The sequence below is a fragment of the Phaseolus vulgaris genome, chromosome 8 (genome assembly GCF_051622355.1).
Source record: "Phaseolus vulgaris cultivar YP4 chromosome 8, ASM5162235v1, whole genome shotgun sequence".
Classification (NCBI taxonomy): Eukaryota; Viridiplantae; Streptophyta; class Magnoliopsida; order Fabales; family Fabaceae; genus Phaseolus; species Phaseolus vulgaris.
Window position 1 is genome coordinate 4,534,485 of NC_143505.1, and position 12,265 is coordinate 4,546,749.

The 12,265-nt window shown below is 31.7% G+C and overlaps 1 pseudogene across 1 annotated transcript; it reads left to right on the top strand.

Moving 5' to 3' along the window:
• The first annotated feature begins 1,419 nt into the window (after nt 1-1,419).
• Nucleotides 1,420-2,836, top strand: LOC137826025 (AT-hook motif nuclear-localized protein 23 pseudogene; annotated as a pseudogene). Its single transcript, XR_016514715.1, has 2 exons — nt 1,420-1,558; nt 1,707-2,836. The product of XR_016514715.1 is annotated as an AT-hook motif nuclear-localized protein 23 pseudogene (transcript).
• Nucleotides 2,837-12,265: the final 9,429 nt, after the last annotated feature.

The following is a 12,265-nucleotide window of genomic DNA, read 5'->3' on the forward strand; positions in this document are numbered from 1 at the left end:
TTCATGATTTTTTTTGTAGTGGTAATGTTCATATAAAACAATTTTATTGGTATAATAAACTTTCATCTAGTCTTTTCTTAGAATTCTTTATTAATAGATATAAATTACTTAAATATCGCTTTTGTTATATTTTTTATATATCCATATTTGCTTGGATTTTCTTCTTTATACTAATAATACTTTTTTCATGTGGCAGATAATTATTGTTACTTGAGGTGATTGTTACTTGATGTGTCAGTCTAGTTAAGATGTTAATTTTATAATACTTTAACATGAGAGCTTTTATAAAAAAAAAACATGCATATTACATATTAAATATTTGAAAGAGAATATATAATACAACATGTCAAATTAGTAATGTTTTAATAGTTAGTAATTACACTAATAAAAGATTTTCTAATGGTTTTATAACCCTTTTTGTGGAAGAATAATAAATTAATATGCCTAAAATTAACAAAACATAATGCTCGCCGGGCTTTGATCTGCTTAAGAATTAATCTAGATTGTTTAGATGAAACACAGTATCCAAACAAATACACACAAAATCTAAGCTTATAAGTAAAAGGTTTTGACTTCTCTCATCAAATTATATATATTCCAATAACGGATAACAAGAAACATATAATAAGTAGGTAAAAAATATGTTATTATAAAGGATCGTTTAAGTTTTATTTATGGAAAGTGACAATTAAAGTCCACTCAATAAACAAAAATACACTTTACGATTTTTTTTTTCTTTTCCTTCTTATATATACAGTTCTCTTTTACTGTATATATACATATATATTCTTTTAGCAGTGAGCTTCTGTGTAGGCCAAAGTCTAGTATTCTATGAATATATATTGTATGGATAATGTCTTGTGCCTATTTTATATTAAAAACTTTAAATTTCAAATTGATATAAAATAAATTAGTCATTTACTTTTGACAACTTGCAGTAATTTAGTTTTGGCAGGTGGTATGTGAAAGCAAAATGACAAGGTATCAATGGGAATAATAAAACCCTAATTAACAAGATATATAGGAAGAGTTGCATGGAGTCAAAACCTCTTGAAATAAGTAAAGAAACTGTTATAAACTGATGAAGGAAGAAGTATTTGTAGCCCTTGATGACCTAGAGAAAAAACACACACACACACTACATTACTTTTTGTAAAGTAATTGTTCAACATGTGCAAGAATTACTTATTAGCTAAGGGTTCAAATATTTTAGGTTTTCTCTTTGTCGAAAGGTAACCTAGGTTTCCTAAATAATCATCCAACCTCTCTCTCTCTCTCTCACCCACTCCCCACATCCTCCAAAGATATAGACACAACATTTTAACTTCACCCCATGATTTAAAAACTTTATATAAATGTGGTTTTCAAAGAAATGAATAAAATAAGAACATAGTTTAATCCCATGATCATTATTTTATTGTTCCGTATACTTTTCTGGTTGTGAGAATGGCTGCATGTTGCCCACTTTATTTGTCTCTCTCTTTCCCTTCCAACCTCATCCCATTCCATTTTCTCTGCAGTACTCAATTGATCCCTTTGTTTTTCTATTCGTTTTGAGGTTTGAATCATTGGGCACTCCTAATACTTCTTTTAAAATTCCCTGTGCATAATTTAATTCTTCATCGTACTATTCTAATTAAATTTCTGTTATTTTAATTGCTCCAATTTTTTTATTTCCTTTTGTTTTTCTGTTTCCACTTCTTTAGAGCTTTGTGTGTATGGCCGGCATAGACTTGGGTTCAGCATCGCATTTTGTTCATCATCGCCTTCAACGCCCCGACCTTGAAGACGATGACAACCAACAAGACCAAGACAACAACGTTAACAACCACGAAGGGCTTGACCTAGTCGCCACGAATCAAGGTCCTGGTGATATTGTCGCTCGCAGGCCAAGAGGAAGACCTCCAGGTTCAAAGAACAAGCCTAAACCACCTGTTATCATCACAAGAGAGAGTGCAAACACTCTTAGGGCTCACATCCTTGAAGTCAGCAGTGGCTGTGATGTCTTTGACTCCGTCGCTACCTACGCCAGGAAGCGACAAAGAGGGATCTGTGTCCTCAGTGGGAGTGGCACCGTCACCAATGTCACGTTGCGGCAGCCGGCCGCAGCCGGCGCCGTTGTCACGCTTCACGGAAGGTTCGAGATCCTGTCCTTGTCGGGATCATTCCTTCCACCTCCTGCTCCACCAGGCGCCACCAGTTTAACTGTTTTTCTCGGTGGAGGACAGGGCCAGGTTGTCGGAGGCAACGTTGTTGGTCCTTTGGTTGCTTCTGGGCCTGTTATTGTTATCGCTTCATCTTTCACTAATGTAGCATACGAGAGATTGCCTTTGGATGAAGAAGATTCTATGCAGATGCAACAGGGACAATCATCTGCCGGAGGTGGTGGTAGCGGCGGTGGTGGTGGTGGAGTTAGTAATAACTCTTTCCCTGACCCTTCTTCAGGGCTTCCATTCTTCAATTTGCCCTTAAACATGCCTCAGTTACCTGTTGATGGTTGGGGTGGGAACTCTGGTGGAAGACAATCTTACTGATTCAGCTTCTTTTGGAGCACAAAGGTGAGAAGTTGAATTCATATCACACATACATATTGGTTCTCTCTAAATTTCCTTCTTTCCTTTGAAATTGTTTGTGAAGAAGAAGTACTCATATTTATCTATTCAAGAACTCCTTTTGTTTGGCTAGGTATGTTGTAAGAACTCAGTTTCTAGGAACAACTGTAAAACGGTTTATCTTGGTTGTTTAGTCTGTTGTGCATTAACCTTGAGATGAATAAATCATAGGCTCAAATCAATAACACAAATATCTATATATATCTTTTGGATTACGAAGTTCAGTTTTTGTTTTCCATCTAACATATTCCTTGTTTCCATGATTTAGCATCTCGGGAGGAACATAATTTTCGTTAGTTTAACCCTAACATGTGAAAACATTATAACAAAAACTCAATCTTGAAGCTGTGTTCAAGATTTTGTTAAGCAACTGCCTCAGAAAATATTCAAGACAAATGGATCATTTATCTTGTTTTGTTGGTATTAGAGAATAATTAATTAAGGGAATCCTAACATTATTGCTTTTGACCAAGTGAAGTTGAACATCTCTCTCTTATAATTAAGTAACTCCACCACAAACAAGTGGGGTAAACTAATTATATATATTTCTTTCTTTCTGTTTCCATGATTTCATTCATTAGGCCGGTTGTTGAAGTCATGTACATGAAATAAGCTTAATTAATGTCTTTCTAACATGTGAAATCTAAAGCTTAATCAACCTTCATCCTTCTAAACTATCCATCGAATCAAAGTTGGGAAAAAGAAAAGCAGATTAAAGAAAAACAAACCAAGAGTGAGAGGAAAGGAAAGTGTGTGATAGATCTCTAAGTGTTATAAAATATTTTAGGGTACAAAAGTGTTTGGTTTGACATTATGTAATTTTAAAACAAACCTTGTTAGAAGCTAAATAGATTCTTCTGTATTATATTTACCATTATCCAATGCTTAAAAGCGACAAAACCTGTGCAAGCAAATACTTTACGAAACTGAGAATATTTTGCAGCTTCTCCCGCAGTGGATGAACTAACTTTGATTGCTAGATTGAGCCACTAATTCAATTCTTTAGTTTTATACGTGAAATTCCTGAAGATAGGATTTAACCTAATTCAGACTTCTCATACCTAACAAAACACATGTTTATCTACAGATTATGTTAAAAACATAACATGAACTCTATTACAAGTTTTCCATATTTTGTGAAACTTTTCTTATGACATGAAAATTTATAAAATTCACCCAAAAGTTCACAGAAACATTCAAGTATATTTATATAAAAGAGACATTCAAGTACATATTCTTGACACTTACATATACATTTTGTACATTATAACTTAATAATGGATAAATTTGTTTTTTTATAAGGGTTACACTTAACTGTTATTTTTTTATTTAATTCATTTTTTCCTTATAAAAAAACTTAATTATGGAAACAACATTTTATATCCCTTTCTATATATTTTACCTTGCTTGTTTCACTAGATTTGCTATCTTTTTCTTTGGTTGATTTATCTCTTTGATTTAAACACCGAATTAACCTTCCTTCTCTCCTTTCCTTGTTTGCATCACCTCTAATCCACTGTCATTATCCTTGGTAGGTTCAGACAACTTGGCTTTATCGTTGTCCATTTATTTTTTTCTCCTATTTTTTCCTTTTCCATTGTAAAACATTCCCATATTTTCAATGCATTCTTCTTATAAACAATTATAATGCATTCTTTTGTATCTTACCATAAAATTAATATCACATCCTGGAGGAAAAGATTCAAATATTTATGTAAATTTGAAACCCTACCCAAAATTTGCTTCCAAAATATGTGTATAAAAAAATTGTACATTAACCCATGTTGAATTCGGATGATATGATAAAAGCATGAAAGTTCGGGGTGTTAACTGAATTGTCAATTGAATAACTACCGATTTGGACAGTTCTAGATATTAATTGAATTATTTAAATATGTTTTTTTTTTAACTTGTTATTATGCAAAACTATATTATTTACTTATGGAAATCACGTGAGAAATTAGAAGAGATTTTTAAGAATTATTTGGGATAGTCACTCGGAAGCAAGCATACGGTATCATTTTCCAACATATTATTAGTTAGGAAAAAGGAAAGACAAAAGAAGTTATAAATAGATAACAGGTCAAAAATAAACAATTAACTCAAGTTTTTTTATTAAAAGAATAGAATTAATAGAAGTATTAGATGTAGCCGAAGTTATTATAAAAAGTCTTAAATGTACAATATAATTAAGAGGATTTTAATCTCCTAATAATCCTCCAACAACTAATTCTAGTTAACCAATGTCTCCCAAAATTCAATAATAAACTTTCTCTTAAGTAGTGACAATGGGAGAGGTGCTAGAAATCCTAGAATTTCATGACATTTATCTTTGTTATGCTAAGTTTTTTTTTAAGTTAAGGGTTGTGTGGATAGTAGTTGTTGGAGAATTGTAAAAACACATGAATAAGATGATTTTTAATAGTGGCAGGATAGATCATAATAAAAAATTTACTTTAACACAGTTGAAGACTTGGTTTTGGGTAAAGTCTAAAACACGTGGGATATGTTTTTCCTATTATGATTGGTGTCTTGAGTTACTGGTTTGCATGTCAAAAATTATTAGGAGGTCTAGCTAATGAGTATAGAGACTTTAATGGCTTAATTGTATTGGTTTATCTTATAGTTGCATGTGTAAGGAGGTTGGAGGGAATGAGACTTAGGTTGATCTTTTGTATAAGGGTTAATGTATTCTTGAAATACCTCTTATTTATTCATTTGTTTTTTTATGATAATTTTTTTTGTGTGAATCTTATAAGAGTTGGAACACACCTGAAATGTTCCATTTTATTTTATTTATTTATTTATTGTTGATAAAAAAAATTAGAAGGTTGTGAAGAAATAGTTAAGAGGATCTAGAAGTGTAATACCACAGGAGGATGTAGATGAAAAATCTCTTACCTTTCTATCAATTATGGCTAAATGATTTGCAACAACAAAAATGAAAAGGTTATATGAGCTGATGAAACAACAAGTTTATGAAAAATTACAAACAAAGAACGAGGAATCGAGACGACGACGTATGAAGAACAATTTGAAAGTACAAGAAGAACTCAAGTAAAAGAATGACGAGCTACATAAGCTTTTTAAAGCACAAAAAAACCATCTTAGGAATGAACCGATTTGATCCTATATATATGGTGCCAAATATTAATTTGTTTGTTAATGTAAAACATCCTAACTCACGAGTTATTAGAATCTATTACTTTAAATTTATTAATTTTTGGAATAATTAATCAATAAATAATAAGTTGCTAAGAAAATCATAATTGAATTTAAATGAGTTGTATAAAATTCTATTCAAATTTAAAATACGTCACGACTTGGATGAATTTGCCACAATTATTTTTAGTTGTGAATTGATAAAAGTGTTAAACTTTATTTACAATTTTTCTTTCAAGAGGTAACTATTATTTGTGATACCTAAAATAAATCCCATATAGAGAAATGAAATAATATTATCTAGATATAATTCATAAATCCAAAACAAATAAAATTTTAAAGGATTCAAGTTAATTAATATTATGAGATTTATATGCAGTAGAAAATTATTATATATAAATGTTGGAGATCCCACATCGACTAGAGATTAGAGCCTTTCATAGTATATAAGTGGGTGCAGACCTCACCCCATTGAGCCGGTTTTATGGGGTTGAGTTAGGCTTAAAGTCCACTCTTTCATAATATGGTATTTATTTCCTCTTTGCTGTTCTTGGTTATTTTTTTGTTTTGTTTTTTTTTTCTTTCTTTAAATCCTTGGAGGCGATGGCTAATGCAAATCCCATCCCACAAACAACATGGTTGTCTCTTGGTTAGTACACTCTGTTTCAATCCCTATTAGGCAAAGCATTGTTTGGATGGACATAGCCTTTGACATCTGGAATGATTTAAAAGTTAGATATTCACAAGGGGATTTATCTCGCATTTCTGATTTGCAATTTGAAGCTATTTCTTTAAACCAGGGGATATGTCTGTCACAGAGTATTTTACAAAATTGCGTATTATTTGGGACGAATTAGAGAATTTTAGACCTAATCCTGTGCACATGCCCAGTAAAATGTTCTTGTTCTATCATTTCTATTATAAATCAAAGAAAATGTGAGGATCGTGCTATGCAATTTTTAAGAGGATTAAATGATCAGTATAAAAATATTTGTTCTCATGTTTTGCTCATGGATCCCATTCCTGCCATATCCAAAAAAATTTCCTTGGTTGTTCAACAATTATCCACTGTTGTTCCTGCCCCTAGTCTTCATAGTCTTAACAGTAGTCGCACTACTACATGCAATTTTTGTGGTAAATACGGTCATACTGAAGCTGTTTGTTTTCGAAAAGTGGGTTTTCCTTCTGCTGATGTTAAAACCTCAAAGTTTTCTTCTACTAGAAAAAATTGCACTTTTTGTAATCGTCTTGGCCACACTGTCGACACCTGTTATAAAAAGCATGGGTTTCCTCCTGGCTACAAATCCATCAATAGGACATCCCAAGCCAACAATATGTTTACTACTAACTCTTCTTCTGAGTCTTTTTCTAAAAAACAGGATGTAAAAGGGATTCAATTTACATCACAGCAGTGTCAATTCCTGACCAACATTTTGCGTCAGCAAAACCTTGAGGATCATGCCCCTCACGCTCAAATTAATCAAGTCGGAACCTTCTCGACGGACAAAATCACCAATACCGAGCAATCTTCAACGGGTAAGTTTTTCTCTTCACTATCTGCTATAAAAGAATCTTGGCTTGTTGATTCTGGTGCCACTGATCATGTTTGCCACAATTTGAGCGCTTTTACTACTTGGACTAAAATCAAACATGTCTTAATTAGTCTCCCAAATGGTCAAACTGTTTATGCCACATATTCTGGTTTAGTACACTTTTCGGCCAAGTTTTATTTGTCTGATGTGTTATATGTGCCTCATTTTCAATTAAACTTAATATCTGTTTCTAAACTCACACACCAACTTAAATGCACTTTAACTTTCACTTTAACTCACTGCATTATACAGGACAATCTCACCCAAGAGAGGATTGTACAGTTGAAGCCACTGGTGGCTTGTACCCTGTCACTACCTTGTCTGCTTCTAGTCGCTCTAAACCACATAACTTTGCTCCTCTTATTAATTGTAATATCACAGACAAAACACTGTGGCACTATAGACTGGGGCACCCTTCACATGAAAGATTACATGTCTTACGTAAACAATACCCTTTTATTACTATTGATACTCATCATGTATGTGACACTTGTAGTCGTGCAAAACAGAGAAAACTTCCTTTCACTTTAAGTACTACTGCTACCTCTGCTATTTTTGATCTTGTACACTTTGATATTTGGGGACCCTGTTCCATAACTTCTATGCAAGGTTTTCGTTATTTCTTAACTATTGTTGATGATTACTCGCGTTATACTTGGGTTATTTTGTTGCATAATAAATCTGAAGTGCGTTCGCACATCATTCACTTCACTGTTTTTGTTCAAAATCATTTCCAAACTAATATCAAAACGATTCGTACTGACAACGGTGTTGAGTTTGCTATGTCCAGTTTTTATGCTTCAAAGGGAATTATACATCAAACACATACTAAATGTAACCAGGGCCTTACTTTTTCAAGCAAATCTTCCTCCTATTTTTTGGGAATTTGCTGTAAATCATGTTGTTTTCTTAATAAATTTTATTCCTACTCCATTACTTAATAACATCACTCCTCATGAACAATTGTTTGGAAAACCGTATGACATTTCTTTTTTAAAAGTGTTTGGTTGCCTATGTTATGCTAGTACCATTACTGCACATAGGAAGAAATTAGATGATAGATCTATCAAAGGTATTTTTCTTGGTTTCCCGCAAAATACAAAAGGTTATATTGTCTTAAATTTAAAGTTTCATCGCATAAAGATATCAAGACATGTAATCTTTCATGAAACCCATTTTCCATATAAATTGGATGGTGGCTTGCCTAGGGACCCCAACACTTTATCTCTTCCTATTTCTAACGCATATAATTCTGCTCTTGATTTTTTTTCTGATACTGCACCTCCTGCCGAGTCGTGTGCCTCTACTCCTGCATCTCTTGCCGAGCTGTGTGCCTCTACTCCTGCACCCAATACTGCCCCTCCACCAGCCTTATTATCCTTTGATCTTCCAGCAAATAATGTCTCTGCTTCTGCATCCAACACTGCACCTCCACCAGCATCATCACCTCCTGCACCTCCAGGAAGCACCTCACCCCAATTTCCAAGAAGATCAACTCGTCCTCACCGACAACCTGCCTATCTTGCTGATTTCCACACAGCAACCAACACTGTAAGTAGTAGATATCATATTCATAATTACTTGTCTTACAATTCCTTATCTTCTAATTTTAGAAATATTATTTCCTCTATCAATTCTCATCCTGAACCTCGCACCTATACCGAAGCCTCCAAACATGCTTCTTGGCAATCTGCCATGCAAGTTGAGCTTCAAGCTCTTGCTGCTAACAATATTTGGCAACTTACCCCTCTCCCTCCAGGAAAGAAAACTATTGGTTGTAAATGGGTATATAAAATCAAATATCATTCTGATGGAGGGTTCACCCAAGTTGAAGGACTTGATTTCTTAGACACTTTTGCACCTGTTGCTAAACTCACTACCGTTCCCCTTCTCCTTGTTGTTGCCACTACCAAAAATTGGGTTTTAAAACAACTTGATGTCAATAATGCCTTTCTTCACGGTGATCTCCATGAAGAGGTATACATGACCCCCCCACCTGGCCTCTCTCTTCCTTCTCCCCAGCATGTCTGCAAGCTTCAACGGTCTTTGTATGGTCTTCGTCAAGCTGGTCGTCAATGGTACGCAAAACTTTCTACTTTTCTTTTATCAGAGTCATTTCGAGTCTATCCTAGCGAGTGTTTGTGTTGGGCCTATCGTGCCACCCGCTATCGGGCCGCTATCGGACCACCCAAAATATATAGTCCCACGCACGAGTTGGCAGTCTCGGCGTGAGGGGGGTGTGTTGGAGATCCCACATCGACTAGAGATTAGAGCCTTTCATAGTGTATAAGTGGGTGCAGACCTCACCCCATTGAGCCGGTTTTATGGGGTTGAGTTAGGCTTAAAGTCCACTCTTTCGTAATAATAAATTAATTTAGAGAAAAAAAATAATTAGTTACTATATTAACTAAATTAGATACTATTATAGAAACTAAAAAAATTGTTAGAATCTAAAATAGTTTCTATTATTGATAAATAATTTCTAAATTGGTATCTAATTAATTACTTTGGACATTATTTATTAATAATAGAAACTACTTACTCATAATTGTTTTAGTATCTAATTTAGTTAATATAGTGACTAATTATTTTTTTGTTTCAAAAATTAATCTTTATCTAATGATTTTCTTGTAGTGATGGATATAAAAAATATCACATATCACTACAAGAAAATCATTAAATAGAAATCAAGTTTAGAGATAAAAAATAATTAGTCACTATATTGACTAAATTAGATATTATTTTATAGACTAAAATATTATTGATATTTAAAGATTAGTAGCTAATTAAATACCAATTTATAAATTTTATTAATAATAAAAACTACTTTAGATATAATACGTACGATAATCAACCAACCAATTAATTATAACCACCATACTCGGTCTCCATACCTAATACTATAAAAATGCAAAAATATACTTGGGATGTTTCTCTCCAACACAACGTTGAGCACAAAATTTAAAAAGACTAGAGTGACACCTGACTATTTGGATTTGGAAGCAATTAGGTCTGTGTAACATTTAAAGCACGAATATTAAACAAAACTAAATTGATATTTAATTAGTTATCAAAATTTTAAAGTAAAATCATTCAAAGAAAATTAAAAATAAATGAAAAAAAAATTCAAACGTCACACATGACTAAAATTTTATAATGAGACAGGTTGAATAATATGGTAGTGGTAGGCACATATTTTTTTTTATATCACTAAACAAAAATTATTAAATATAAATTAATTTTATAAATAAAAAAAAAATTATTATATTAACTAAATTATATATAAAAATTAATTAAGTTATTAGTATCTATTTAACTAATGATATCTAAATTGATAGTTAATTAGATATCAATTTAAAAATTATTTATTAATAATAGAAATTAGGTTAGATCAATATTTTTTTAATTTTTTAAAATAATATTTAATTTAATTAATATAGTGATTAGTTATTTTTTATATCTAAAATTAGTCTTTATTTAATTATTTTCTTATAGTACATGTTTTCACAAATTTTTTAAATTTACATTTAATTATGATTCTCAGATATTTTTATAGGAAAATTAGAATTCAAATTTTAAAATTTGAGTCTTATAAAATATTCTAAGCAGAATATATTAATATTATTTTTAACTTAATAATTTGAATTTAAAAAATAATTTTAAAACATAAAAATAAAAATTATATATTGTTTTAAAATATTTTTTTCATCAACAACTACATAATACATTATTAAAATATAAGTATAATATTCTCACATGGAAATAAATTACAAAAATAATTAGAAGTCATATTAATGTTTTGTTTGGTTGGGCCAATTTACTATTGGTGGAATTTGAGTGCTGAGAAAGTATGGATATTGTTTATGCATGATTAAATGAATTGAGAGTGGTTTGGGAGGAAAGAAAGGAGACATATGCTTGACTCATGTTTTAGTAAATCAAATATATGAGTATTATGTTGATAAATTGCAAGTCTAAGCACTCTCTTGTGTAAACTTCTTTAGGATAGACATTTTTTGGTCTCATCTTTCACTTATTCCAAGTGATATGGTCAAACCAATCACTATTCAGACTCTTCATGGTAATTTCAAGGAATTCATAGCTCCAATGGAGCCATCTTTGACACATTACTTCCAATAGTTTCCGCCAACTCTTACCAAAATTCAAAGAAAAACTCATTTCAGATGAAGAACATGCTATCATGAAATGCTAGCTTGCATCTTCATTTGTAGATTTTTTCATTGTTTTGACTTGAATATCTTCTACAGATAATGAAGAGTACTATTGTGAAAACATAAAGAATTGTAGAAATATGGGGAGATGAAAATTATGACAGTGAATTTAAGTGTTAGACAAACACTTAGTTTCTAGGGTGAGGTTAAACCAACATTACTAAGACAAGTTTAAAAAATTATCTAACAAAAAGACAACTTTAGAAAAAGCTTTTATTTAAGTACACTTTAGTTCAAAGTTCTTTCTAGAATTTTCTAAAATTTTTTAAACTTTGATATTAATTAAAAGGTTGTGACAAATACTTTGTTTAGTTTAAAAGGAAGCAATGAGAATGATTAAAAGTGTGGAAAGAGTGATGCACAGTTAATAAACAGTGTAATACTTCAGCAGTTGCTAACCGTGTAAGGCCATGAAGCACTAATTTTATAAAATTAAATTAGATTTAGAATTTAATTTTTAATAATTTAAAAAACATTTTTTGTAAAAAAACATGCAGAACTTTAAATCGAGAAAAATTGATTTGAAGGAACTAAAATAATTATTAAGCAATAATTATATTGAATAAGATCATTTAAAGCTGGAGTTGTCATCACATCTACAACTTTATTGCAATTTCTCCAACCATAAGGTTGTGAAGGTTTATCACAACTTCCCAACTAATCCCAC